Below are 22,014 nucleotides of genomic sequence, written 5' to 3'. Positions count from 1 at the left end.
CATGCTTTCTGAAGAATCTCAGAGACTTTTTAAGGCTTTTTGAAGCTCAGGCACTCTTTTTTTTTTTTTTTAAAAGCTTACAGCACCTGGTATTCCCAGGCGGGCTCCCATCCAAGTACTAACCAGGCCCGACCCTGCTTAGCTTCCGAGATCAGACGAGATCGGGCGTGCCCAAGGTGGTATGGCCGTAAGCGAATACTGCTGCCAAAATTGGGCTATTTAAAAGGTTAGACCATTAGTGAAGAAAACTAAGAACAACTTTTGAAAAAACTCAAACTCTTTCATGCTTTCTGAAGAATCTCAGAGACTTTTTAAGGCTTTTTGAAGCTCAGGCACTCTTTTTTTTTTTTTTTAAAAGCTTACAGCACCTGGTATTCCCAGGCGGTCTCCCATCCAAGTACTAACCAGGCCCGACCCTGCTTAGCTTCCGAGATCAGACGAGATCGGGCGTGCCCAAGGTGGTATGGCCGTAAGCGAATACTGCTGCCAAAATTGGGCTATTTAAAAGGTTAGACCATTAGTGAAGAAAACTAAGAACAACTTTTGAAAAAACTCAAACTCTTTCATGCTTTCTGAAGAATCTCAGAGACTTTTTAAGGCTTTTTGAAGCTCAGGCACTCTTTTTTTTTTTTTTAAAAGCTTACAGCACCTGGTATTCCCAGGCGGTCTCCCATCCAAGTACTAACCAGGCCCGACCCTGCTTAGCTTCCGAGATCAGACGAGATCGGGCGTGCCCAAGGTGGTATGGCCGTAAGCTAAAACTGCTGCCAAAATTGGGCTATTTAAAAGGTTAGACCATTAGTGAAGAAAACTAAGAACAACTTTTGAAAAAACTCAAGCTCTTTCATGCTTTCTGAAGAATCTCAGAGACTTTTTAAGGCTTTTTGAAGAAGCTCAGGGACTCTTTTTTTTTTTCTTAAAAAAGCTTACAACACCTAGTATTCCCATGCGGCCTCCCATCCAAGTACTAACCAGGCCTTATTTAAAAGCTTAGACCATTAGTGAAGAAGACTAAGAAGAACTTTTGAAAAAACTCAAACTCTTTCATGCTTTCTGAAGAATCTCAGAGACTTTTTAAGGCTTTTTGAAGCTCAGGCACTCTTTTTTTTTTTTTTTTTTTTTTAAAAGCTTACAGCACCTGGTATTCCCAGGCGGTCTCCCATCCAAGTACTAACCAGGCCCGACCCTGCTTAGCTTCCGAGATCAGACGAGATCGGGCGTGCCCAAGGTGGTATGGCCGTAAGCTAAAACTGCTGCCAAAATTGGGCTATTTAAAAGGTTAGACCATTAGTGAAGAAAACTAAGAACAACTTTTGAAAAAACTCAAGCTCTTTCATGCTTTCTGAAGAATCTCAGAGACTTTTTAAGGCTTTTTGAAGAAGCTCAGGGACTCTTTTTTTTTTTTCTTAAAAAAGCTTACAACACCTAGTATTCCCATGCGGCCTCCCATCCAAGTACTAACCAGGCCTTATTTAAAAGCTTAGACCATTAGTGAAGAAGACTAAGAAGAACTTTTGAAAAAACTCAAACTCTTTCATGCTTTCTGAAGAATCTCAGAGACTTTTTAAGGCTTTTTGAAGCTCAGGCACTCTTTTTTTTTTTTTTAAAAGCTTACAGCACCTGGTATTCCCAGGCGGTCTCCCATCCAAGTACTAACCAGGCCCGACCCTGCTTAGCTTCCGAGATCAGACGAGATCGGGCGTGCCCAAGGTGGTATGGCCGTAAGCTAAAACTGCTGCCAAAATTGGGCTATTTAAAAGGTTAGACCATTAGTGAAGAAAACTAAGAACAACTTTTGAAAAAACTCAAGCTCTTTCATGCTTTCTGAAGAATCTCAGAGACTTTTTAAGGCTTTTTGAAGAAGCTCAGGGACTCTTTTTTTTTTTTCTTAAAAAAGCTTACAACACCTAGTATTCCCATGCGGCCTCCCATCCAAGTACTAACCAGGCCTTATTTAAAAGCTTAGACCATTAGTGAAGAAGACTAAGAAGAACTTTTGAAAAAACTCAAACTCTTTCATGCTTTCTGAAGAATCTCAGAGACTTTTTAAGGCTTTTTGAAGCTCAGGCACTCTTTTTTTTTTTTTTTTTTTTTTAAAAGCTTACAGCACCTGGTATTCCCAGGCGGTCTCCCATCCAAGTACTAACCAGGCCCGACCCTGCTTAGCTTCCGAGATCAGACGAGATCGGGCGTGCCCAAGGTGGTATGGCCGTAAGCGAATACTGCTGCCAAAATTGGGCTATTTAAAAGGTTAGACCATTAGTGAAGAAAACTAAGAACAACTTTTGAAAAAACTCAAGCTCTTTCATGCTTTCTGAAGAATCTCAGAGACTTTTTAAGGCTTTTTGAAGAAGCTCAGGGACTCTTTTTTTTTTTTCTTAAAAAAGCTTACAACACCTAGTATTCCCATGCGGCCTCCCATCCAAGTACTAACCAGGCCTTATTTAAAAGCTTAGACCATTAGTGAAGAAGACTAAGAAGAACTTTTGAAAAAACTCAAACTCTTTCATGCTTTCTGAAGAATCTCAGAGACTTTTTAAGGCTTTTTGAAGCTCAGGCACTCTTTTTTTTTTTTTTTTTTTTTTTAAAAGCTTACAGCACCTGGTATTCCCAGGCGGTCTCCCATCCAAGTACTAACCAGGCCCGACCCTGCTTAGCTTCCGAGATCAGACGAGATCGGGCGTGCCCAAGGTGGTATGGCCGTAAGCGAATACTGCTGCCAAAATTGGGCTATTTAAAAGGTTAGACCATTAGTGAAGAAAACTAAGAACAACTTTTGAAAAAACTCAAACTCTTTCATGCTTTCTGAAGAATCTCAGAGACTTTTTAAGGCTTTTTGAAGCTCAGGCACTCTTTTTTTTTTTTTTAAAAGCTTACAGCACCTGGTATTCCCAGGCGGTCTCCCATCCAAGTACTAACCAGGCCCGACCCTGCTTAGCTTCCGAGATCAGACGAGATCGGGCGTGCCCAAGGTGGTATGGCCGTAAGCTAAAACTGCTGCCAAAATTGGGCTATTTAAAAGGTTAGACCATTAGTGAAGAAAACTAAGAACAACTTTTGAAAAAACTCAAGCTCTTTCATGCTTTCTGAAGAATCTCAGAGACTTTTTAAGGCTTTTTGAAGAAGCTCAGGGACTCTTTTTTTTTTTTCTTAAAAAAGCTTACAACACCTAGTATTCCCATGCGGCCTCCCATCCAAGTACTAACCAGGCCTTATTTAAAAGCTTAGACCATTAGTGAAGAAGACTAAGAAGAACTTTTGAAAAAACTCAAACTCTTTCATGCTTTCTGAAGAATCTCAGAGACTTTTTAAGGCTTTTTGAAGCTCAGGCACTCTTTTTTTTTTTTTTAAAAGCTTACAGCACCTGGTATTCCCAGGCGGTCTCCCATCCAAGTACTAACCAGGCCCGACCCTGCTTAGCTTCCGAGATCAGACGAGATCGGGCGTGCCCAAGGTGGTATGGCCGTAAGCTAAAACTGCTGCCAAAATTGGGCTATTTAAAAGGTTAGACCATTAGTGAAGAAAACTAAGAACAACTTTTGAAAAAACTCAAGCTCTTTCATGCTTTCTGAAGAATCTCAGAGACTTTTTAAGGCTTTTTGAAGAAGCTCAGGGACTCTTTTTTTTTTTTCTTAAAAAAGCTTACAACACCTAGTATTCCCATGCGGCCTCCCATCCAAGTACTAACCAGGCCTTATTTAAAAGCTTAGACCATTAGTGAAGAAGACTAAGAAGAACTTTTGAAAAAACTCAAACTCTTTCATGCTTTCTGAAGAATCTCAGAGACTTTTTAAGGCTTTTTGAAGCTCAGGCACTCTTTTTTTTTTTTTTTTTTTTTTAAAAGCTTACAGCACCTGGTATTCCCAGGCGGTCTCCCATCCAAGTACTAACCAGGCCCGACCCTGCTTAGCTTCCGAGATCAGACGAGATCGGGCGTGCCCAAGGTGGTATGGCCGTAAGCGAATACTGCTGCCAAAATTGGGCTATTTAAAAGGTTAGACCATTAGTGAAGAAAACTAAGAACAACTTTTGAAAAAACTCAAGCTCTTTCATGCTTTCTGAAGAATCTCAGAGACTTTTTAAGGCTTTTTGAAGAAGCTCAGGGACTCTTTTTTTTTTTTCTTAAAAAAGCTTACAACACCTAGTATTCCCATGCGGCCTCCCATCCAAGTACTAACCAGGCCTTATTTAAAAGCTTAGACCATTAGTGAAGAAGACTAAGAAGAACTTTTGAAAAAACTCAAACTCTTTCATGCTTTCTGAAGAATCTCAGAGACTTTTTAAGGCTTTTTGAAGCTCAGGCACTCTTTTTTTTTTTTTTTTTTTTTTAAAAGCTTACAGCACCTGGTATTCCCAGGCGGTCTCCCATCCAAGTACTAACCAGGCCCGACCCTGCTTAGCTTCCGAGATCAGACGAGATCGGGCGTGCCCAAGGTGGTATGGCCGTAAGCGAATACTGCTGCCAAAATTGGGCTATTTAAAAGGTTAGACCATTAGTGAAGAAAACTAAGAACAACTTTTGAAAAAACTCAAACTCTTTCATGCTTTCTGAAGAATCTCAGAGACTTTTTAAGGCTTTTTGAAGCTCAGGCACTCTTTTTTTTTTTTTTAAAAGCTTACAGCACCTGGTATTCCCAGGCGGTCTCCCATCCAAGTACTAACCAGGCCCGACCCTGCTTAGCTTCCGAGATCAGACGAGATCGGGCGTGCCCAAGGTGGTATGGCCGTAAGCGAATACTGCTGCCAAAATTGGGCTATTTAAAAGGTTAGACCATTAGTGAAGAAAACTAAGAACAACTTTTGAAAAAACTCAAACTCTTTCATGCTTTCTGAAGAATCTCAGAGACTTTTTAAGGCTTTTTGAAGCTCAGGCACTCTTTTTTTTTTTTTTAAAAGCTTACAGCACCTGGTATTCCCAGGCGGGCTCCCATCCAAGTACTAACCAGGCCCGACCCTGCTTAGCTTCCGAGATCAGACGAGATCGGGCGTGCCCAAGGTGGTATGGCCGTAAGCGAATACTGCTGCCAAAATTGGGCTATTTAAAAGGTTAGACCATTAGTGAAGAAAACTAAGAACAACTTTTGAAAAAACTCAAACTCTTTCATGCTTTCTGAAGAATCTCAGAGACTTTTTAAGGCTTTTTGAAGCTCAGGCACTCTTTTTTTTTTTTTTTAAAAGCTTACAGCACCTGGTATTCCCAGGCGGTCTCCCATCCAAGTACTAACCAGGCCCGACCCTGCTTAGCTTCCGAGATCAGACGAGATCGGGCGTGCCCAAGGTGGTATGGCCGTAAGCGAATACTGCTGCCAAAATTGGGCTATTTAAAAGGTTAGACCATTAGTGAAGAAAACTAAGAACAACTTTTGAAAAAACTCAAACTCTTTCATGCTTTCTGAAGAATCTCAGAGACTTTTTAAGGCTTTTTGAAGCTCAGGCACTCTTTTTTTTTTTTTTAAAAGCTTACAGCACCTGGTATTCCCAGGCGGTCTCCCATCCAAGTACTAAGCAGGCCCGACCCTGCTTAGCTTCCGAGATCAGACGAGATCGGGCGTGCCCAAGGTGGTATGGCCGTAAGCTAAAACTGCTGCCAAAATTGGGCTATTTAAAAGGTTAGACCATTAGTGAAGAAAACTAAGAACAACTTTTGAAAAAACTCAAGCTCTTTCGTGCTTTCTGAAGAATCTCAGAGACTTTTTAAGGCTTTTTGAAGAAGCTCAGGGACTCTTTTTTTTTTTTCTTAAAAAAGCTTACAACACCTAGTATTCCCATGCGGCCTCCCATCCAAGTACTAACCAGGCCTTATTTAAAAGCTTAGACCATTAGTGAAGAAGACTAAGAAGAACTTTTGAAAAAACTCAAACTCTTTCATGCTTTCTGAAGAATCTCAGAGACTTTTTAAGGCTTTTTGAAGCTCAGGCACTCTTTTTTTTTTTTTTTTTTTTTTAAAAGCTTACAGCACCTGGTATTCCCAGGCGGTCTCCCATCCAAGTACTAACCAGGCCCGACCCTGCTTAGCTTCCGAGATCAGACGAGATCGGGCGTGCCCAAGGTGGTATGGCCGTAAGCTAAAACTGCTGCCAAAATTGGGCTATTTAAAAGGTTAGACCATTAGTGAAGAAAACTAAGAACAACTTTTGAAAAAACTCAAGCTCTTTCATGCTTTCTGAAGAATCTCAGAGACTTTTTAAGGCTTTTTGAAGAAGCTCAGGGACTCTTTTTTTTTTTTCTTAAAAAAGCTTACAACACCTAGTATTCCCATGCGGCCTCCCATCCAAGTACTAACCAGGCCTTATTTAAAAGCTTAGACCATTAGTGAAGAAGACTAAGAAGAACTTTTGAAAAAACTCAAACTCTTTCATGCTTTCTGAAGAATCTCAGAGACTTTTTAAGGCTTTTTGAAGCTCAGGCACTCTTTTTTTTTTTTTTAAAAGCTTACAGCACCTGGTATTCCCAGGCGGTCTCCCATCCAAGTACTAACCAGGCCCGACCCTGCTTAGCTTCCGAGATCAGACGAGATCGGGCGTGCCCAAGGTGGTATGGCCGTAAGCTAAAACTGCTGCCAAAATTGGGCTATTTAAAAGGTTAGACCATTAGTGAAGAAAACTAAGAACAACTTTTGAAAAAACTCAAGCTCTTTCATGCTTTCTGAAGAATCTCAGAGACTTTTTAAGGCTTTTTGAAGAAGCTCAGGGACTCTTTTTTTTTTTTTCTTAAAAAAGCTTACAACACCTAGTATTCCCATGCGGCCTCCCATCCAAGTACTAACCAGGCCTTATTTAAAAGCTTAGACCATTAGTGAAGAAGACTAAGAAGAACTTTTGAAAAAACTCAAACTCTTTCATGCTTTCTGAAGAATCTCAGAGACTTTTTAAGGCTTTTTGAAGCTCAGGCACTCTTTTTTTATTTTTTAAAAGCTTACAGCACCTGGTATTCCCAGGCGGTCTCCCATCCAAGTACTAACCAGGCCCGACCCTGCTTAGCTTCCGAGATCAGACGAGATCGGGCGTGCCCAAGGTGGTATGGCCGTAAGCGAATACTGCTGCCAAAATTGGGCTATTTAAAAGGTTAGACCATTAGTGAAGAAAACTAAGAACAACTTTTGAAAAAACTCAAACTCTTTCATGCTTTCTGAAGAATCTCAGAGACTTTTTAAGGCTTTTTGAAGCTCAGGCACTCTTTTTTTTTTTTTAAAAGCTTACATTACCTGGTATTCCCAGGCGGTCTCCCATCCAAGTACTAACCAGGCCCGACCCTGCTTAGCTTCCGAGATCAGACGAGATCGGGCGTGCCCAAGGTGGTATGGCCGTAAGCGAATACTGCTGCCAAAATTGGGCTATTTAAAAGGTTAGACCATTAGTGAAGAAAACTAAGAACAACTTTTGAAAAAACTCAAACTCTTTCATGCTTTCTGAAGAATCTCAGAGACTTTTTAAGGCTTTTTGAAGCTCAGGCACTCTTTTTTTTTTTTTTAAAAGCTTACAGCACCTGGTATTCCCAGGCGGTCTCCCATCCAAGTACTAACCAGGCCCGACCCTGCTTAGCTTCCGAGATCAGACGAGATCGGGCGTGCCCAAGGTGGTATGGCCGTAAGCTAAAACTGCTGCCAAAATTGGGCTATTTAAAAGGTTAGACCATTAGTGAAGAAAACTAAGAACAACTTTTGAAAAAACTCAAGCTCTTTCATGCTTTCTGAAGAATCTCAGAGACTTTTTAAGGCTTTTTGAAGAAGCTCAGGGACTCTTTTTTTTTTTTCTTAAAAAAGCTTACAACACCTAGTATTCCCATGCGGCCTCCCATCCAAGTACTAACCAGGCCTTATTTAAAAGCTTAGACCATTAGTGAAGAAGACTAAGAAGAACTTTTGAAAAAACTCAAACTCTTTCATGCTTTCTGAAGAATCTCAGAGACTTTTTAAGGCTTTTTGAAGCTCAGGCACTCTTTTTTTTTTTTTTTTTTTTTTTAAAAGCTTACAGCACCTGGTATTCCCAGGCGGTCTCCCATCCAAGTACTAACCAGGCCCGACCCTGCTTAGCTTCCGAGATCAGACGAGATCGGGCGTGCCCAAGGTGGTATGGCCGTAAGCGAATACTGCTGCCAAAATTGGGCTATTTAAAAGGTTAGACCATTAGTGAAGAAAACTAAGAACAACTTTTGAAAAAACTCAAACTCTTTCATGCTTTCTGAAGAATCTCAGAGACTTTTTAAGGCTTTTTGAAGCTCAGGCACTCTTTTTTTTTTTTTTAAAAGCTTACAGCACCTGGTATTCCCAGGCGGTCTCCCATCCAAGTACTAACCAGGCCCGACCCTGCTTAGCTTCCGAGATCAGACGAGATCGGGCGTGCCCAAGGTGGTATGGCCGTAAGCGAATACTGCTGCCAAAATTGGGCTATTTAAAAGGTTAGACCATTAGTGAAGAAAACTAAGAACAACTTTTGAAAAAACTCAAACTCTTTCATGCTTTCTGAAGAATCTCAGAGACTTTTTAAGGCTTTTTGAAGCTCAGGCACTCTTTTTTTTTTTTTTTAAAAGCTTACAGCACCTGGTATTCCCAGGCGGGCTCCCATCCAAGTACTAACCAGGCCCGACCCTGCTTAGCTTCCGAGATCAGACGAGATCGGGCGTGCCCAAGGTGGTATGGCCGTAAGCGAATACTGCTGCCAAAATTGGGCTATTTAAAAGGTTAGACCATTAGTGAAGAAAACTAAGAACAACTTTTGAAAAAACTCAAACTCTTTCATGCTTTCTGAAGAATCTCAGAGACTTTTTAAGGCTTTTTGAAGCTCAGGCACTCTTTTTTTTTTTTTTTAAAAGCTTACAGCACCTGGTATTCCCAGGCGGTCTCCCATCCAAGTACTAACCAGGCCCGACCCTGCTTAGCTTCCGAGATCAGACGAGATCGGGCGTGCCCAAGGTGGTATGGCCGTAAGCGAATACTGCTGCCAAAATTGGGCTATTTAAAAGGTTAGACCATTAGTGAAGAAAACTAAGAACAACTTTTGAAAAAACTCAAACTCTTTCATGCTTTCTGAAGAATCTCAGAGACTTTTTAAGGCTTTTTGAAGCTCAGGCACTCTTTTTTTTTTTTTTAAAAGCTTACAGCACCTGGTATTCCCAGGCGGTCTCCCATCCAAGTACTAACCAGGCCCGACCCTGCTTAGCTTCCGAGATCAGACGAGATCGGGCGTGCCCAAGGTGGTATGGCCGTAAGCTAAAACTGCTGCCAAAATTGGGCTATTTAAAAGGTTAGACCATTAGTGAAGAAAACTAAGAACAACTTTTGAAAAAACTCAAGCTCTTTCATGCTTTCTGAAGAATCTCAGAGACTTTTTAAGGCTTTTTGAAGAAGCTCAGGGACTCTTTTTTTTTTTTCTTAAAAAAGCTTACAACACCTAGTATTCCCATGCGGCCTCCCATCCAAGTACTAACCAGGCCTTATTTAAAAGCTTAGACCATTAGTGAAGAAGACTAAGAAGAACTTTTGAAAAAACTCAAACTCTTTCATGCTTTCTGAAGAATCTCAGAGACTTTTTAAGGCTTTTTGAAGCTCAGGCACTCTTTTTTTTTTTTTTAAAAGCTTACAGCACCTGGTATTCCCAGGCGGTCTCCCATCCAAGTACTAACCAGGCCCGACCCTGCTTAGCTTCCGAGATCAGACGAGATCGGGCGTGCCCAAGGTGGTATGGCCGTAAGCTAAAACTGCTGCCAAAATTGGGCTATTTAAAAGGTTAGACCATTAGTGAAGAAAACTAAGAACAACTTTTGAAAAAACTCAAGCTCTTTCATGCTTTCTGAAGAATCTCAGAGACTTTTTAAGGCTTTTTGAAGAAGCTCAGGGACTCTTTTTTTTTTTTTCTTAAAAAAGCTTACAACACCTAGTATTCCCATGCGGCCTCCCATCCAAGTACTAACCAGGCCTTATTTAAAAGCTTAGACCATTAGTGAAGAAGACTAAGAAGAACTTTTGAAAAAACTCAAACTCTTTCATGCTTTCTGAAGAATCTCAGAGACTTTTTAAGGCTTTTTGAAGCTCAGGCACTCTTTTTTTATTTTTTAAAAGCTTACAGCACCTGGTATTCCCAGGCGGTCTCCCATCCAAGTACTAACCAGGCCCGACCCTGCTTAGCTTCCGAGATCAGACGAGATCGGGCGTGCCCAAGGTGGTATGGCCGTAAGCGAATACTGCTGCCAAAATTGGGCTATTTAAAAGGTTAGACCATTAGTGAAGAAAACTAAGAACAACTTTTGAAAAAACTCAAACTCTTTCATGCTTTCTGAAGAATCTCAGAGACTTTTTAAGGCTTTTTGAAGCTCAGGCACTCTTTTTTTTTTTTTAAAAGCTTACATTACCTGGTATTCCCAGGCGGTCTCCCATCCAAGTACTAACCAGGCCCGACCCTGCTTAGCTTCCGAGATCAGACGAGATCGGGCGTGCCCAAGGTGGTATGGCCGTAAGCGAATACTGCTGCCAAAATTGGGCTATTTAAAAGGTTAGACCATTAGTGAAGAAAACTAAGAACAACTTTTGAAAAAACTCAAACTCTTTCATGCTTTCTGAAGAATCTCAGAGACTTTTTAAGGCTTTTTGAAGCTCAGGCACTCTTTTTTTTTTTTTTAAAAGCTTACAGCACCTGGTATTCCCAGGCGGTCTCCCATCCAAGTACTAACCAGGCCCGACCCTGCTTAGCTTCCGAGATCAGACGAGATCGGGCGTGCCCAAGGTGGTATGGCCGTAAGCTAAAACTGCTGCCAAAATTGGGCTATTTAAAAGGTTAGACCATTAGTGAAGAAAACTAAGAACAACTTTTGAAAAAACTCAAGCTCTTTCATGCTTTCTGAAGAATCTCAGAGACTTTTTAAGGCTTTTTGAAGAAGCTCAGGGACTCTTTTTTTTTTTTCTTAAAAAAGCTTACAACACCTAGTATTCCCATGCGGCCTCCCATCCAAGTACTAACCAGGCCTTATTTAAAAGCTTAGACCATTAGTGAAGAAGACTAAGAAGAACTTTTGAAAAAACTCAAACTCTTTCATGCTTTCTGAAGAATCTCAGAGACTTTTTAAGGCTTTTTGAAGCTCAGGCACTCTTTTTTTTTTTTTTTTTTTTTTTAAAAGCTTACAGCACCTGGTATTCCCAGGCGGTCTCCCATCCAAGTACTAACCAGGCCCGACCCTGCTTAGCTTCCGAGATCAGACGAGATCGGGCGTGCCCAAGGTGGTATGGCCGTAAGCGAATACTGCTGCCAAAATTGGGCTATTTAAAAGGTTAGACCATTAGTGAAGAAAACTAAGAACAACTTTTGAAAAAACTCAAACTCTTTCATGCTTTCTGAAGAATCTCAGAGACTTTTTAAGGCTTTTTGAAGCTCAGGCACTCTTTTTTTTTTTTTTAAAAGCTTACAGCACCTGGTATTCCCAGGCGGTCTCCCATCCAAGTACTAACCAGGCCCGACCCTGCTTAGCTTCCGAGATCAGACGAGATCGGGCGTGCCCAAGGTGGTATGGCCGTAAGCGAATACTGCTGCCAAAATTGGGCTATTTAAAAGGTTAGACCATTAGTGAAGAAAACTAAGAACAACTTTTGAAAAAACTCAAACTCTTTCATGCTTTCTGAAGAATCTCAGAGACTTTTTAAGGCTTTTTGAAGCTCAGGCACTCTTTTTTTTTTTTTTTAAAAGCTTACAGCACCTGGTATTCCCAGGCGGGCTCCCATCCAAGTACTAACCAGGCCCGACCCTGCTTAGCTTCCGAGATCAGACGAGATCGGGCGTGCCCAAGGTGGTATGGCCGTAAGCGAATACTGCTGCCAAAATTGGGCTATTTAAAAGGTTAGACCATTAGTGAAGAAAACTAAGAACAACTTTTGAAAAAACTCAAACTCTTTCATGCTTTCTGAAGAATCTCAGAGACTTTTTAAGGCTTTTTGAAGCTCAGGCACTCTTTTTTTTTTTTTTTAAAAGCTTACAGCACCTGGTATTCCCAGGCGGTCTCCCATCCAAGTACTAACCAGGCCCGACCCTGCTTAGCTTCCGAGATCAGACGAGATCGGGCGTGCCCAAGGTGGTATGGCCGTAAGCGAATACTGCTGCCAAAATTGGGCTATTTAAAAGGTTAGACCATTAGTGAAGAAAACTAAGAACAACTTTTGAAAAAACTCAAACTCTTTCATGCTTTCTGAAGAATCTCAGAGACTTTTTAAGGCTTTTTGAAGCTCAGGCACTCTTTTTTTTTTTTTTAAAAGCTTACAGCACCTGGTATTCCCAGGCGGTCTCCCATCCAAGTACTAACCAGGCCCGACCCTGCTTAGCTTCCGAGATCAGACGAGATCGGGCGTGCCCAAGGTGGTATGGCCGTAAGCTAAAACTGCTGCCAAAATTGGGCTATTTAAAAGGTTAGACCATTAGTGAAGAAAACTAAGAACAACTTTTGAAAAAACTCAAGCTCTTTCATGCTTTCTGAAGAATCTCAGAGACTTTTTAAGGCTTTTTGAAGAAGCTCAGGGACTCTTTTTTTTTTTTCTTAAAAAAGCTTACAACACCTAGTATTCCCATGCGGCCTCCCATCCAAGTACTAACCAGGCCTTATTTAAAAGCTTAGACCATTAGTGAAGAAGACTAAGAAGAACTTTTGAAAAAACTCAAACTCTTTCATGCTTTCTGAAGAATCTCAGAGACTTTTTAAGGCTTTTTGAAGCTCAGGCACTCTTTTTTTTTTTTTTTTTTTTTTAAAAGCTTACAGCACCTGGTATTCCCAGGCGGTCTCCCATCCAAGTACTAACCAGGCCCGACCCTGCTTAGCTTCCGAGATCAGACGAGATCGGGCGTGCCCAAGGTGGTATGGCCGTAAGCTAAAACTGCTGCCAAAATTGGGCTATTTAAAAGGTTAGACCATTAGTGAAGAAAACTAAGAACAACTTTTGAAAAAACTCAAGCTCTTTCATGCTTTCTGAAGAATCTCAGAGACTTTTTAAGGCTTTTTGAAGAAGCTCAGGGACTCTTTTTTTTTTTTCTTAAAAAAGCTTACAACACCTAGTATTCCCATGCGGCCTCCCATCCAAGTACTAACCAGGCCTTATTTAAAAGCTTAGACCATTAGTGAAGAAGACTAAGAAGAACTTTTGAAAAAACTCAAACTCTTTCATGCTTTCTGAAGAATCTCAGAGACTTTTTAAGGCTTTTTGAAGCTCAGGCACTCTTTTTTTTTTTTTTAAAAGCTTACAGCACCTGGTATTCCCAGGCGGTCTCCCATCCAAGTACTAACCAGGCCCGACCCTGCTTAGCTTCCGAGATCAGACGAGATCGGGCGTGCCCAAGGTGGTATGGCCGTAAGCTAAAACTGCTGCCAAAATTGGGCTATTTAAAAGGTTAGACCATTAGTGAAGAAAACTAAGAACAACTTTTGAAAAAACTCAAACTCTTTCATGCTTTCTGAAGAATCTCAGAGACTTTTTAAGGCTTTTTGAAGCTCAGGCACTCTTTTTTTTTTTTTTAAAAGCTTACAGCACCTGGTATTCCCAGGCGGTCTCCCATCCAAGTACTAACCAGGCCCGACCCTGCTTAGCTTCCGAGATCAGACGAGATCGGGCGTGCCCAAGGTGGTATGGCCGTAAGCGAATACTGCTGCCAAAATTGGGCTATTTAAAAGGTTAGACCATTAGTGAAGAAAACTAAGAACAACTTTTGAAAAAACTCAAACTCTTTCATGCTTTCTGAAGAATCTCAGAGACTTTTTAAGGCTTTTTGAAGCTCAGGCACTCTTTTTTTTTTTTTTAAAAGCTTACAGCACCTGGTATTCCCAGGCGGTCTCCCATCCAAGTACTAACCAGGCCCGACCCTGCTTAGCTTCCGAGATCAGACGAGATCGGGCGTGCCCAAGGTGGTATGGCCGTAAGCGAATACTGCTGCCAAAATTGGGCTATTTAAAAGGTTAGACCATTAGTGAAGAAAACTAAGAACAACTTTTGAAAAAACTCAAACTCTTTCATGCTTTCTGAAGAATCTCAGAGACTTTTTAAGGCTTTTTGAAGCTCAGGCACTCTTTTTTTTTTTTTTTTTTTTTTAAAAGCTTACAGCACCTGGTATTCCCAGGCGGTCTCCCATCCAAGTACTAACCAGGCCCGACCCTGCTTAGCTTCCGAGATCAGACGAGATCGGGCGTGCCCAAGGTGGTATGGCCGTAAGCTAAAACTGCTGCCAAAATTGGGCTATTTAAAAGGTTAGACCATTAGTGAAGAAAACTAAGAACAACTTTTGAAAAAACTCAAGCTCTTTCATGCTTTCTGAAGAATCTCAGAGACTTTTTAAGGCTTTTTGAAGAAGCTCAGGGACTCTTTTTTTTTTTTCTTAAAAAAGCTTACAACACCTAGTATTCCCATGCGGCCTCCCATCCAAGTACTAACCAGGCCTTATTTAAAAGCTTAGACCATTAGTGAAGAAGACTAAGAAGAACTTTTGAAAAAACTCAAACTCTTTCATGCTTTCTGAAGAATCTCAGAGACTTTTTAAGGCTTTTTGAAGCTCAGGCACTCTTTTTTTTTTTTTTTTTTTTTTTAAAAGCTTACAGCACCTGGTATTCCCAGGCGGTCTCCCATCCAAGTACTAACCAGGCCCGACCCTGCTTAGCTTCCGAGATCAGACGAGATCGGGCGTGCCCAAGGTGGTATGGCCGTAAGCTAAAACTGCTGCCAAAATTGGGCTATTTAAAAGGTTAGACCATTAGTGAAGAAAACTAAGAACAACTTTTGAAAAAACTCAAGCTCTTTCATGCTTTCTGAAGAATCTCAGAGACTTTTTAAGGCTTTTTGAAGAAGCTCAGGGACTCTTTTTTTTTTTTCTTAAAAAAGCTTACAACACCTAGTATTCCCATGCGGCCTCCCATCCAAGTACTAACCAGGCCTTATTTAAAAGCTTAGACCATTAGTGAAGAAGACTAAGAAGAACTTTTGAAAAAACTCAAACTCTTTCATGCTTTCTGAAGAATCTCAGAGACTTTTTAAGGCTTTTTGAAGCTCAGGCACTCTTTTTTTTTTTTTTAAAAGCTTACAGCACCTGGTATTCCCAGGCGGTCTCCCATCCAAGTACTAACCAGGCCCGACCCTGCTTAGCTTCCGAGATCAGACGAGATCGGGCGTGCCCAAGGTGGTATGGCCGTAAGCTAAAACTGCTGCCAAAATTGGGCTATTTAAAAGGTTAGACCATTAGTGAAGAAAACTAAGAACAACTTTTGAAAAAACTCAAACTCTTTCATGCTTTCTGAAGAATCTCAGAGACTTTTTAAGGCTTTTTGAAGCTCAGGCACTCTTTTTTTTTTTTTTAAAAGCTTACAGCACCTGGTATTCCCAGGCGGTCTCCCATCCAAGTACTAACCAGGCCCGACCCTGCTTAGCTTCCGAGATCAGACGAGATCGGGCGTGCCCAAGGTGGTATGGCCGTAAGCGAATACTGCTGCCAAAATTGGGCTATTTAAAAGGTTAGACCATTAGTGAAGAAAACTAAGAACAACTTTTGAAAAAACTCAAACTCTTTCATGCTTTCTGAAGAATCTCAGAGACTTTTTAAGGCTTTTTGAAGCTCAGGCACTCTTTTTTTTTTTTTTAAAAGCTTACAGCACCTGGTATTCCCAGGCGGTCTCCCATCCAAGTACTAACCAGGCCCGACCCTGCTTAGCTTCCGAGATCAGACGAGATCGGGCGTGCCCAAGGTGGTATGGCCGTAAGCGAATACTGCTGCCAAAATTGGGCTATTTAAAAGGTTAGACCATTAGTGAAGAAAACTAAGAACAACTTTTGAAAAAACTCAAACTCTTTCATGCTTTCTGAAGAATCTCAGAGACTTTTTAAGGCTTTTTGAAGCTCAGGCACTCTTTTTTTTTTTTTTTTTTTTTTAAAAGCTTACAGCACCTGGTATTCCCAGGCGGTCTCCCATCCAAGTACTAACCAGGCCCGACCCTGCTTAGCTTCCGAGATCAGACGAGATCGGGCGTGCCCAAGGTGGTATGGCCGTAAGCTAAAACTGCTGCCAAAATTGGGCTATTTAAAAGGTTAGACCATTAGTGAAGAAAACTAAGAACAACTTTTGAAAAAACTCAAGCTCTTTCATGCTTTCTGAAGAATCTCAGAGACTTTTTAAGGCTTTTTGAAGAAGCTCAGGGACTCTTTTTTTTTTTTCTTAAAAAAGCTTACAACACCTAGTATTCCCATGCGGCCTCCCATCCAAGTACTAACCAGGCCTTATTTAAAAGCTTAGACCATTAGTGAAGAAGACTAAGAAGAACTTTTGAAAAAACTCAAACTCTTTCATGCTTTCTGAAGAATCTCAGAGACTTTTTAAGGCTTTTTGAAGCTCAGGCACTCTTTTTTTTTTTTTTTTTTTTTTTTAAAAGCTTACAGCACCTGGTATTCCCAGGCGGTCTCCCATCCAAGTACTAACCAGGCCCGACCCTGCTTAGCTTCCGAGATCAGACGAGATCGGGCGTGCCCAAGGTGGTATGGCCGTAAGCTAAAACTGCTGCCAAAATTGGGCTATTTAAAAGGTTAGACCATTAGTGAAGAAAACTAAGAACAACTTTTGAAAAAACTCAAGCTCTTTCATGCTTTCTGAAGAATCTCAGAGACTTTTTAAGGCTTTTTGAAGAAGCTCAGGGACTCTTTTTTTTTTTTCTTAAAAAAGCTTACAACACCTAGTATTCCCATGCGGCCTCCCATCCAAGTACTAACCAGGCCTTATTTAAAAGCTTAGACCATTAGTGAAGAAGACTAAGAAGAACTTTTGAAAAAACTCAAACTCTTTCATGCTTTCTGAAGAATCTCAGAGACTTTTTAAGGCTTTTTGAAGCTCAGGCACTCTTTTTTTTTTTTTTTTTTTTTTTAAAAGCTTACAGCACCTGGTATTCCCAGGCGGTCTCCCATCCAAGTACTAACCAGGCCCGACCCTGCTTAGCTTCCGAGATCAGACGAGATCGGGCGTGCCCAAGGTGGTATGGCCGTAAGCGAATACTGCTGCCAAAATTGGGCTATTTAAAAGGTTAGACCATTAGTGAAGAAAACTAAGAACAACTTTTGAAAAAACTCAAACTCTTTCATGCTTTCTGAAGAATCTCAGAGACTTTTTAAGGCTTTTTGAAGCTCAGGCACTCTTTTTTTTTTTTTTTAAAAGCTTACAGCACCTGGTATTCCCAGGCGGTCTCCCATCCAAGTACTAACCAGGCCCGACCCTGCTTAGCTTCCGAGATCAGACGAGATCGGGCGTGCCCAAGGTGGTATGGCCGTAAGCGAATACTGCTGCCAAAATTGGGCTATTTAAAAGGTTAGACCATTAGTGAAGAAAACTAAGAACAACTTTTGAAAAAACTCAAACTCTTTCATGCTTTCTGAAGAATCTCAGAGACTTTTTAAGGCTTTTTGAAGCTCAGGCACTCTTTTTTTTTTTTTTTAAAAGCTTACAGCACCTGGTATTCCCAGGCGGGCTCCCATCCAAGTACTAACCAGGCCCGACCCTGCTTAGCTTCCGAGATCAGACGAGATCGGGCGTGCCCAAGGTGGTATGGCCGTAAGCGAATACTGCTGCCAAAATTGGGCTATTTAAAAGGTTAGACCATTAGTGAAGAAAACTAAGAACAACTTTTGAAAAAACTCAAACTCTTTCATGCTTTCTGAAGAATCTCAGAGACTTTTTAAGGCTTTTTGAAGCTCAGGCACTCTTTTTTTTTTTTTTTAAAAGCTTACAGCACCTGGTATTCCCAGGCGGTCTCCCATCCAAGTACTAACCAGGCCCGACCCTGCTTAGCTTCCGAGATCAGACGAGATCGGGCGTGCCCAAGGTGGTATGGCCGTAAGCGAATACTGCTGCCAAAATTGGGCTATTTAAAAGGTTAGACCATTAGTGAAGAAAACTAAGAACAACTTTTGAAAAAACTCAAACTCTTTCATGCTTTCTGAAGAATCTCAGAGACTTTTTAAGGCTTTTTGAAGCTCAGGCACTCTTTTTTTTTTTTTTAAAAGCTTACAGCACCTGGTATTCCCAGGCGGTCTCCCATCCAAGTACTAACCAGGCCCGACCCTGCTTAGCTTCCGAGATCAGACGAGATCGGGCGTGCCCAAGGTGGTATGGCCGTAAGCTAAAACTGCTGCCAAAATTGGGCTATTTAAAAGGTTAGACCATTAGTGAAGAAAACTAAGAACAACTTTTGAAAAAACTCAAGCTCTTTCATGCTTTCTGAAGAATCTCAGAGACTTTTTAAGGCTTTTTGAAGAAGCTCAGGGACTCTTTTTTTTTTTCTTAAAAAAGCTTACAACACCTAGTATTCCCATGCGGCCTCCCATCCAAGTACTAACCAGGCCTTATTTAAAAGCTTAGACCATTAGTGAAGAAGACTAAGAAGAACTTTTGAAAAAACTCAAACTCTTTCATGCTTTCTGAAGAATCTCAGAGACTTTTTAAGGCTTTTTGAAGCTCAGGCACTCTTTTTTTTTTTTTTTTTTTTTTAAAAGCTTACAGCACCTGGTATTCCCAGGCGGTCTCCCATCCAAGTACTAACCAGGCCCGACCCTGCTTAGCTTCCGAGATCAGACGAGATCGGGCGTGCCCAAGGTGGTATGGCCGTAAGCTAAAACTGCTGCCAAAATTGGGCTATTTAAAAGGTTAGACCATTAGTGAAGAAAACTAAGAACAACTTTTGAAAAAACTCAAGCTCTTTCATGCTTTCTGAAGAATCTCAGAGACTTTTTAAGGCTTTTTGAAGAAGCTCAGGGACTCTTTTTTTTTTTTCTTAAAAAAGCTTACAACACCTAGTATTCCCATGCGGCCTCCCATCCAAGTACTAACCAGGCCTTATTTAAAAGCTTAGACCATTAGTGAAGAAGACTAAGAAGAACTTTTGAAAAAACTCAAACTCTTTCATGCTTTCTGAAGAATCTCAGAGACTTTTTAAGGCTTTTTGAAGCTCAGGCACTCTTTTTTTTTTTTTTAAAAGCTTACAGCACCTGGTATTCCCAGGCGGTCTCCCATCCAAGTACTAACCAGGCCCGACCCTGCTTAGCTTCCGAGATCAGACGAGATCGGGCGTGCCCAAGGTGGTATGGCCGTAAGCTAAAACTGCTGCCAAAATTGGGCTATTTAAAAGGTTAGACCATTAGTGAAGAAAACTAAGAACAACTTTTGAAAAAACTCAAGCTCTTTCATGCTTTCTGAAGAATCTCAGAGACTTTTTAAGGCTTTTTGAAGAAGCTCAGGGACTCTTTTTTTTTTTTCTTAAAAAAGCTTACAACACCTAGTATTCCCATGCGGCCTCCCATCCAAGTACTAACCAGGCCTTATTTAAAAGCTTAGACCATTAGTGAAGAAGACTAAGAAGAACTTTTGAAAAAACTCAAACTCTTTCATGCTTTCTGAAGAATCTCAGAGACTTTTTAAGGCTTTTTGAAGCTCAGGCACTCTTTTTTTTTTTTTTTTTTTTTTAAAAGCTTACAGCACCTGGTATTCCCAGGCGGTCTCCCATCCAAGTACTAACCAGGCCCGACCCTGCTTAGCTTCCGAGATCAGACGAGATCGGGCGTGCCCAAGGTGGTATGGCCGTAAGCGAATACTGCTGCCAAAATTGGGCTATTTAAAAGGTTAGACCATTAGTGAAGAAAACTAAGAACAACTTTTGAAAAAACTCAAACTCTTTCATGCTTTCTGAAGAATCTCAGAGACTTTTTAAGGCTTTTTGAAGCTCAGGCACTCTTTTTTTTTTTTTTTAAAAGCTTACAGCACCTGGTATTCCCAGGCGGTCTCCCATCCAAGTACTAACCAGGCCCGACCCTGCTTAGCTTCCGAGATCAGACGAGATCGGGCGTGCCCAAGGTGGTATGGCCGTAAGCGAATACTGCTGCCAAAATTGGGCTATTTAAAAGGTTAGACCATTAGTGAAGAAAACTAAGAACAACTTTTGAAAAAACTCAAACTCTTTCATGCTTTCTGAAGAATCTCAGAGACTTTTTAAGGCTTTTTGAAGCTCAGGCACTCTTTTTTTTTTTTTTTAAAAGCTTACAGCACCTGGTATTCCCAGGCGGGCTCCCATCCAAGTACTAACCAGGCCCGACCCTGCTTAGCTTCCGAGATCAGACGAGATCGGGCGTGCCCAAGGTGGTATGGCCGTAAGCGAATACTGCTGCCAAAATTGGGCTATTTAAAAGGTTAGACCATTAGTGAAGAAAACTAAGAACAACTTTTGAAAAAACTCAAACTCTTTCATGCTTTCTGAAGAATCTCAGAGACTTTTTAAGGCTTTTTGAAGCTCAGGCACTCTTTTTTTTTTTTTTTAAAAGCTTACAGCACCTGGTATTCCCAGGCGGTCTCCCATCCAAGTACTAACCAGGCCCGACCCTGCTTAGCTTCCGAGATCAGACGAGATCGGGCGTGCCCAAGGTGGTATGGCCGTAAGCGAATACTGCTGCCAAAATTGGGCTATTTAAAAGGTTAGACCATTAGTGAAGAAAACTAAGAACAACTTTTGAAAAAACTCAAACTCTTTCATGCTTTCTGAAGAATCTCAGAGACTTTTTAAGGCTTTTTGAAGCTCAGGCACTCTTTTTTTTTTTTTTAAAAGCTTACAGCACCTGGTATTCCCAGGCGGTCTCCCATCCAAGTACTAACCAGGCCCGACCCTGCTTAGCTTCCGAGATCAGACGAGATCGGGCGTGCCCAAGGTGGTATGGCCGTAAGCTAAAACTGCTGCCAAAATTGGGCTATTTAAAAGGTTAGACCATTAGTGAAGAAAACTAAGAACAACTTTTGAAAAAACTCAAGCTCTTTCATGCTTTCTGAAGAATCTCAGAGACTTTTTAAGGCTTTTTGAAGAAGCTCAGGGACTCTTTTTTTTTTTCTTAAAAAAGCTTACAACACCTAGTATTCCCATGCGGCCTCCCATCCAAGTACTAACCAGGCCTTATTTAAAAGCTTAGACCATTAGTGAAGAAGACTAAGAAGAACTTTTGAAAAAACTCAAACTCTTTCATGCTTTCTGAAGAATCTCAGAGACTTTTTAAGGCTTTTTGAAGCTCAGGCACTCTTTTTTTTTTTTTTTTTTTTTTAAAAGCTTACAGCACCTGGTATTCCCAGGCGGTCTCCCATCCAAGTACTAACCAGGCCCGACCCTGCTTAGCTTCCGAGATCAGACGAGATCGGGCGTGCCCAAGGTGGTATGGCCGTAAGCTAAAACTGCTGCCAAAATTGGGCTATTTAAAAGGTTAGACCATTAGTGAAGAAAACTAAGAACAACTTTTGAAAAAACTCAAGCTCTTTCATGCTTTCTGAAGAATCTCAGAGACTTTTTAAGGCTTTTTGAAGAAGCTCAGGGACTCTTTTTTTTTTTTCTTAAAAAAGCTTACAACACCTAGTATTCCCATGCGGCCTCCCATCCAAGTACTAACCAGGCCTTATTTAAAAGCTTAGACCATTAGTGAAGAAGACTAAGAAGAACTTTTGAAAAAACTCAAACTCTTTCATGCTTTCTGAAGAATCTCAGAGACTTTTTAAGGCTTTTTGAAGCTCAGGCACTCTTTTTTTTTTTTTTAAAAGCTTACAGCACCTGGTATTCCCAGGCGGTCTCCCATCCAAGTACTAACCAGGCCCGACCCTGCTTAGCTTCCGAGATCAGACGAGATCGGGCGTGCCCAAGGTGGTATGGCCGTAAGCTAAAACTGCTGCCAAAATTGGGCTATTTAAAAGGTTAGACCATTAGTGAAGAAAACTAAGAACAACTTTTGAAAAAACTCAAGCTCTTTCATGCTTTCTGAAGAATCTCAGAGACTTTTTAAGGCTTTTTGAAGAAGCTCAGGGACTCTTTTTTTTTTTTCTTAAAAAAGCTTACAACACCTAGTATTCCCATGCGGCCTCCCATCCAAGTACTAACCAGGCCTTATTTAAAAGCTTAGACCATTAGTGAAGAAGACTAAGAAGAACTTTTGAAAAAACTCAAACTCTTTCATGCTTTCTGAAGAATCTCAGAGACTTTTTAAGGCTTTTTGAAGCTCAGGCACTC

The 22,014-nt window shown here is 41.1% G+C and overlaps 59 non-coding genes across 59 annotated transcripts; all 59 read right to left on the bottom strand.

Annotated features, from left to right (window-relative positions):
• Window positions 1-74: 74 nt before the first annotated feature.
• On the bottom strand, window positions 75-193 carry LOC143700028 (5S ribosomal RNA). The gene has a single exon (XR_013188932.1). It is a non-coding gene; the product is annotated as a 5S ribosomal RNA (ribosomal RNA).
• A 163-nt stretch (window positions 194-356) lies between these two features.
• Window positions 357-475, bottom strand: LOC143700570 (5S ribosomal RNA). Its single transcript, XR_013189456.1, has one exon. It is a non-coding gene; the product is annotated as a 5S ribosomal RNA (ribosomal RNA).
• A 162-nt stretch (window positions 476-637) lies between these two features.
• On the bottom strand, window positions 638-756 carry LOC143700569 (5S ribosomal RNA). The gene has a single exon (XR_013189455.1). It is a non-coding gene; the product is annotated as a 5S ribosomal RNA (ribosomal RNA).
• A 370-nt stretch (window positions 757-1,126) lies between these two features.
• Window positions 1,127-1,245, bottom strand: LOC143700568 (5S ribosomal RNA). Its single transcript, XR_013189454.1, has one exon. It is a non-coding gene; the product is annotated as a 5S ribosomal RNA (ribosomal RNA).
• Window positions 1,246-1,608: 363 nt separating this feature from the next.
• LOC143700567 (5S ribosomal RNA) lies at window positions 1,609-1,727 on the bottom strand. The gene has a single exon (XR_013189453.1). It is a non-coding gene; the product is annotated as a 5S ribosomal RNA (ribosomal RNA).
• A 371-nt stretch (window positions 1,728-2,098) lies between these two features.
• On the bottom strand, window positions 2,099-2,217 carry LOC143700565 (5S ribosomal RNA). Its single transcript, XR_013189452.1, has one exon. It is a non-coding gene; the product is annotated as a 5S ribosomal RNA (ribosomal RNA).
• A 372-nt stretch (window positions 2,218-2,589) lies between these two features.
• Window positions 2,590-2,708, bottom strand: LOC143700564 (5S ribosomal RNA). Its single transcript, XR_013189451.1, has one exon. It is a non-coding gene; the product is annotated as a 5S ribosomal RNA (ribosomal RNA).
• Window positions 2,709-2,870: 162 nt separating this feature from the next.
• Window positions 2,871-2,989, bottom strand: LOC143700563 (5S ribosomal RNA). Its single transcript, XR_013189450.1, has one exon. It is a non-coding gene; the product is annotated as a 5S ribosomal RNA (ribosomal RNA).
• A 363-nt stretch (window positions 2,990-3,352) lies between these two features.
• Window positions 3,353-3,471, bottom strand: LOC143700562 (5S ribosomal RNA). The gene has a single exon (XR_013189449.1). It is a non-coding gene; the product is annotated as a 5S ribosomal RNA (ribosomal RNA).
• Window positions 3,472-3,842: 371 nt separating this feature from the next.
• On the bottom strand, window positions 3,843-3,961 carry LOC143700560 (5S ribosomal RNA). Its single transcript, XR_013189447.1, has one exon. It is a non-coding gene; the product is annotated as a 5S ribosomal RNA (ribosomal RNA).
• Window positions 3,962-4,332: 371 nt separating this feature from the next.
• LOC143700559 (5S ribosomal RNA) lies at window positions 4,333-4,451 on the bottom strand. The gene has a single exon (XR_013189446.1). It is a non-coding gene; the product is annotated as a 5S ribosomal RNA (ribosomal RNA).
• Window positions 4,452-4,613: 162 nt separating this feature from the next.
• LOC143700558 (5S ribosomal RNA) lies at window positions 4,614-4,732 on the bottom strand. Its single transcript, XR_013189445.1, has one exon. It is a non-coding gene; the product is annotated as a 5S ribosomal RNA (ribosomal RNA).
• A 162-nt stretch (window positions 4,733-4,894) lies between these two features.
• Window positions 4,895-5,013, bottom strand: LOC143700027 (5S ribosomal RNA). The gene has a single exon (XR_013188931.1). It is a non-coding gene; the product is annotated as a 5S ribosomal RNA (ribosomal RNA).
• Window positions 5,014-5,176: 163 nt separating this feature from the next.
• Window positions 5,177-5,295, bottom strand: LOC143700557 (5S ribosomal RNA). Its single transcript, XR_013189444.1, has one exon. It is a non-coding gene; the product is annotated as a 5S ribosomal RNA (ribosomal RNA).
• A 162-nt stretch (window positions 5,296-5,457) lies between these two features.
• On the bottom strand, window positions 5,458-5,576 carry LOC143700068 (5S ribosomal RNA). The gene has a single exon (XR_013188970.1). It is a non-coding gene; the product is annotated as a 5S ribosomal RNA (ribosomal RNA).
• Window positions 5,577-5,947: 371 nt separating this feature from the next.
• Window positions 5,948-6,066, bottom strand: LOC143700556 (5S ribosomal RNA). Its single transcript, XR_013189443.1, has one exon. It is a non-coding gene; the product is annotated as a 5S ribosomal RNA (ribosomal RNA).
• Window positions 6,067-6,429: 363 nt separating this feature from the next.
• On the bottom strand, window positions 6,430-6,548 carry LOC143700555 (5S ribosomal RNA). The gene has a single exon (XR_013189442.1). It is a non-coding gene; the product is annotated as a 5S ribosomal RNA (ribosomal RNA).
• A 364-nt stretch (window positions 6,549-6,912) lies between these two features.
• On the bottom strand, window positions 6,913-7,031 carry LOC143700554 (5S ribosomal RNA). Its single transcript, XR_013189441.1, has one exon. It is a non-coding gene; the product is annotated as a 5S ribosomal RNA (ribosomal RNA).
• A 161-nt stretch (window positions 7,032-7,192) lies between these two features.
• On the bottom strand, window positions 7,193-7,311 carry LOC143700096 (5S ribosomal RNA). The gene has a single exon (XR_013188998.1). It is a non-coding gene; the product is annotated as a 5S ribosomal RNA (ribosomal RNA).
• A 162-nt stretch (window positions 7,312-7,473) lies between these two features.
• On the bottom strand, window positions 7,474-7,592 carry LOC143700553 (5S ribosomal RNA). Its single transcript, XR_013189440.1, has one exon. It is a non-coding gene; the product is annotated as a 5S ribosomal RNA (ribosomal RNA).
• A 372-nt stretch (window positions 7,593-7,964) lies between these two features.
• LOC143700552 (5S ribosomal RNA) lies at window positions 7,965-8,083 on the bottom strand. The gene has a single exon (XR_013189439.1). It is a non-coding gene; the product is annotated as a 5S ribosomal RNA (ribosomal RNA).
• Window positions 8,084-8,245: 162 nt separating this feature from the next.
• LOC143700551 (5S ribosomal RNA) lies at window positions 8,246-8,364 on the bottom strand. The gene has a single exon (XR_013189438.1). It is a non-coding gene; the product is annotated as a 5S ribosomal RNA (ribosomal RNA).
• A 163-nt stretch (window positions 8,365-8,527) lies between these two features.
• LOC143700025 (5S ribosomal RNA) lies at window positions 8,528-8,646 on the bottom strand. Its single transcript, XR_013188929.1, has one exon. It is a non-coding gene; the product is annotated as a 5S ribosomal RNA (ribosomal RNA).
• Window positions 8,647-8,809: 163 nt separating this feature from the next.
• LOC143700548 (5S ribosomal RNA) lies at window positions 8,810-8,928 on the bottom strand. Its single transcript, XR_013189436.1, has one exon. It is a non-coding gene; the product is annotated as a 5S ribosomal RNA (ribosomal RNA).
• Window positions 8,929-9,090: 162 nt separating this feature from the next.
• Window positions 9,091-9,209, bottom strand: LOC143700547 (5S ribosomal RNA). Its single transcript, XR_013189435.1, has one exon. It is a non-coding gene; the product is annotated as a 5S ribosomal RNA (ribosomal RNA).
• A 363-nt stretch (window positions 9,210-9,572) lies between these two features.
• LOC143700546 (5S ribosomal RNA) lies at window positions 9,573-9,691 on the bottom strand. The gene has a single exon (XR_013189434.1). It is a non-coding gene; the product is annotated as a 5S ribosomal RNA (ribosomal RNA).
• A 364-nt stretch (window positions 9,692-10,055) lies between these two features.
• Window positions 10,056-10,174, bottom strand: LOC143700545 (5S ribosomal RNA). Its single transcript, XR_013189433.1, has one exon. It is a non-coding gene; the product is annotated as a 5S ribosomal RNA (ribosomal RNA).
• A 161-nt stretch (window positions 10,175-10,335) lies between these two features.
• LOC143700094 (5S ribosomal RNA) lies at window positions 10,336-10,454 on the bottom strand. The gene has a single exon (XR_013188996.1). It is a non-coding gene; the product is annotated as a 5S ribosomal RNA (ribosomal RNA).
• A 162-nt stretch (window positions 10,455-10,616) lies between these two features.
• On the bottom strand, window positions 10,617-10,735 carry LOC143700544 (5S ribosomal RNA). The gene has a single exon (XR_013189432.1). It is a non-coding gene; the product is annotated as a 5S ribosomal RNA (ribosomal RNA).
• A 372-nt stretch (window positions 10,736-11,107) lies between these two features.
• On the bottom strand, window positions 11,108-11,226 carry LOC143700542 (5S ribosomal RNA). The gene has a single exon (XR_013189430.1). It is a non-coding gene; the product is annotated as a 5S ribosomal RNA (ribosomal RNA).
• A 162-nt stretch (window positions 11,227-11,388) lies between these two features.
• On the bottom strand, window positions 11,389-11,507 carry LOC143700541 (5S ribosomal RNA). The gene has a single exon (XR_013189429.1). It is a non-coding gene; the product is annotated as a 5S ribosomal RNA (ribosomal RNA).
• A 163-nt stretch (window positions 11,508-11,670) lies between these two features.
• On the bottom strand, window positions 11,671-11,789 carry LOC143700024 (5S ribosomal RNA). Its single transcript, XR_013188928.1, has one exon. It is a non-coding gene; the product is annotated as a 5S ribosomal RNA (ribosomal RNA).
• Window positions 11,790-11,952: 163 nt separating this feature from the next.
• Window positions 11,953-12,071, bottom strand: LOC143700540 (5S ribosomal RNA). Its single transcript, XR_013189428.1, has one exon. It is a non-coding gene; the product is annotated as a 5S ribosomal RNA (ribosomal RNA).
• Window positions 12,072-12,233: 162 nt separating this feature from the next.
• Window positions 12,234-12,352, bottom strand: LOC143700539 (5S ribosomal RNA). Its single transcript, XR_013189427.1, has one exon. It is a non-coding gene; the product is annotated as a 5S ribosomal RNA (ribosomal RNA).
• A 371-nt stretch (window positions 12,353-12,723) lies between these two features.
• LOC143700538 (5S ribosomal RNA) lies at window positions 12,724-12,842 on the bottom strand. The gene has a single exon (XR_013189426.1). It is a non-coding gene; the product is annotated as a 5S ribosomal RNA (ribosomal RNA).
• Window positions 12,843-13,205: 363 nt separating this feature from the next.
• On the bottom strand, window positions 13,206-13,324 carry LOC143700536 (5S ribosomal RNA). Its single transcript, XR_013189424.1, has one exon. It is a non-coding gene; the product is annotated as a 5S ribosomal RNA (ribosomal RNA).
• Window positions 13,325-13,486: 162 nt separating this feature from the next.
• LOC143700535 (5S ribosomal RNA) lies at window positions 13,487-13,605 on the bottom strand. The gene has a single exon (XR_013189423.1). It is a non-coding gene; the product is annotated as a 5S ribosomal RNA (ribosomal RNA).
• A 162-nt stretch (window positions 13,606-13,767) lies between these two features.
• Window positions 13,768-13,886, bottom strand: LOC143700534 (5S ribosomal RNA). Its single transcript, XR_013189422.1, has one exon. It is a non-coding gene; the product is annotated as a 5S ribosomal RNA (ribosomal RNA).
• A 170-nt stretch (window positions 13,887-14,056) lies between these two features.
• Window positions 14,057-14,175, bottom strand: LOC143700533 (5S ribosomal RNA). The gene has a single exon (XR_013189421.1). It is a non-coding gene; the product is annotated as a 5S ribosomal RNA (ribosomal RNA).
• A 372-nt stretch (window positions 14,176-14,547) lies between these two features.
• On the bottom strand, window positions 14,548-14,666 carry LOC143700532 (5S ribosomal RNA). Its single transcript, XR_013189420.1, has one exon. It is a non-coding gene; the product is annotated as a 5S ribosomal RNA (ribosomal RNA).
• Window positions 14,667-15,029: 363 nt separating this feature from the next.
• LOC143700531 (5S ribosomal RNA) lies at window positions 15,030-15,148 on the bottom strand. The gene has a single exon (XR_013189419.1). It is a non-coding gene; the product is annotated as a 5S ribosomal RNA (ribosomal RNA).
• A 162-nt stretch (window positions 15,149-15,310) lies between these two features.
• Window positions 15,311-15,429, bottom strand: LOC143700530 (5S ribosomal RNA). Its single transcript, XR_013189418.1, has one exon. It is a non-coding gene; the product is annotated as a 5S ribosomal RNA (ribosomal RNA).
• A 162-nt stretch (window positions 15,430-15,591) lies between these two features.
• Window positions 15,592-15,710, bottom strand: LOC143700529 (5S ribosomal RNA). The gene has a single exon (XR_013189417.1). It is a non-coding gene; the product is annotated as a 5S ribosomal RNA (ribosomal RNA).
• A 170-nt stretch (window positions 15,711-15,880) lies between these two features.
• On the bottom strand, window positions 15,881-15,999 carry LOC143700528 (5S ribosomal RNA). The gene has a single exon (XR_013189416.1). It is a non-coding gene; the product is annotated as a 5S ribosomal RNA (ribosomal RNA).
• Window positions 16,000-16,372: 373 nt separating this feature from the next.
• LOC143700527 (5S ribosomal RNA) lies at window positions 16,373-16,491 on the bottom strand. The gene has a single exon (XR_013189415.1). It is a non-coding gene; the product is annotated as a 5S ribosomal RNA (ribosomal RNA).
• A 372-nt stretch (window positions 16,492-16,863) lies between these two features.
• LOC143700525 (5S ribosomal RNA) lies at window positions 16,864-16,982 on the bottom strand. The gene has a single exon (XR_013189413.1). It is a non-coding gene; the product is annotated as a 5S ribosomal RNA (ribosomal RNA).
• A 163-nt stretch (window positions 16,983-17,145) lies between these two features.
• Window positions 17,146-17,264, bottom strand: LOC143700524 (5S ribosomal RNA). The gene has a single exon (XR_013189412.1). It is a non-coding gene; the product is annotated as a 5S ribosomal RNA (ribosomal RNA).
• Window positions 17,265-17,427: 163 nt separating this feature from the next.
• On the bottom strand, window positions 17,428-17,546 carry LOC143700023 (5S ribosomal RNA). The gene has a single exon (XR_013188927.1). It is a non-coding gene; the product is annotated as a 5S ribosomal RNA (ribosomal RNA).
• A 163-nt stretch (window positions 17,547-17,709) lies between these two features.
• On the bottom strand, window positions 17,710-17,828 carry LOC143700523 (5S ribosomal RNA). The gene has a single exon (XR_013189411.1). It is a non-coding gene; the product is annotated as a 5S ribosomal RNA (ribosomal RNA).
• Window positions 17,829-17,990: 162 nt separating this feature from the next.
• Window positions 17,991-18,109, bottom strand: LOC143700522 (5S ribosomal RNA). The gene has a single exon (XR_013189410.1). It is a non-coding gene; the product is annotated as a 5S ribosomal RNA (ribosomal RNA).
• Window positions 18,110-18,479: 370 nt separating this feature from the next.
• Window positions 18,480-18,598, bottom strand: LOC143700521 (5S ribosomal RNA). Its single transcript, XR_013189409.1, has one exon. It is a non-coding gene; the product is annotated as a 5S ribosomal RNA (ribosomal RNA).
• A 363-nt stretch (window positions 18,599-18,961) lies between these two features.
• On the bottom strand, window positions 18,962-19,080 carry LOC143700520 (5S ribosomal RNA). Its single transcript, XR_013189408.1, has one exon. It is a non-coding gene; the product is annotated as a 5S ribosomal RNA (ribosomal RNA).
• A 371-nt stretch (window positions 19,081-19,451) lies between these two features.
• On the bottom strand, window positions 19,452-19,570 carry LOC143700519 (5S ribosomal RNA). The gene has a single exon (XR_013189407.1). It is a non-coding gene; the product is annotated as a 5S ribosomal RNA (ribosomal RNA).
• Window positions 19,571-19,733: 163 nt separating this feature from the next.
• Window positions 19,734-19,852, bottom strand: LOC143700518 (5S ribosomal RNA). Its single transcript, XR_013189406.1, has one exon. It is a non-coding gene; the product is annotated as a 5S ribosomal RNA (ribosomal RNA).
• A 163-nt stretch (window positions 19,853-20,015) lies between these two features.
• On the bottom strand, window positions 20,016-20,134 carry LOC143700021 (5S ribosomal RNA). Its single transcript, XR_013188926.1, has one exon. It is a non-coding gene; the product is annotated as a 5S ribosomal RNA (ribosomal RNA).
• Window positions 20,135-20,297: 163 nt separating this feature from the next.
• On the bottom strand, window positions 20,298-20,416 carry LOC143700517 (5S ribosomal RNA). The gene has a single exon (XR_013189405.1). It is a non-coding gene; the product is annotated as a 5S ribosomal RNA (ribosomal RNA).
• A 162-nt stretch (window positions 20,417-20,578) lies between these two features.
• On the bottom strand, window positions 20,579-20,697 carry LOC143700516 (5S ribosomal RNA). The gene has a single exon (XR_013189404.1). It is a non-coding gene; the product is annotated as a 5S ribosomal RNA (ribosomal RNA).
• A 370-nt stretch (window positions 20,698-21,067) lies between these two features.
• Window positions 21,068-21,186, bottom strand: LOC143700514 (5S ribosomal RNA). The gene has a single exon (XR_013189402.1). It is a non-coding gene; the product is annotated as a 5S ribosomal RNA (ribosomal RNA).
• A 363-nt stretch (window positions 21,187-21,549) lies between these two features.
• On the bottom strand, window positions 21,550-21,668 carry LOC143700513 (5S ribosomal RNA). The gene has a single exon (XR_013189401.1). It is a non-coding gene; the product is annotated as a 5S ribosomal RNA (ribosomal RNA).
• Window positions 21,669-22,014: the final 346 nt, after the last annotated feature.

Source organism: Siphateles boraxobius, unplaced genomic scaffold, assembly GCF_051911475.1.
Source record: "Siphateles boraxobius isolate OS27281-9 unplaced genomic scaffold, OSU_SipBor_1 317, whole genome shotgun sequence".
Classification (NCBI taxonomy): Eukaryota; Metazoa; Chordata; class Actinopteri; order Cypriniformes; family Leuciscidae; genus Siphateles; species Siphateles boraxobius.
The sequence above is the reverse complement of the archived record's forward strand: the minus strand, read 5'-3'. Positions and strand labels throughout refer to the sequence as shown.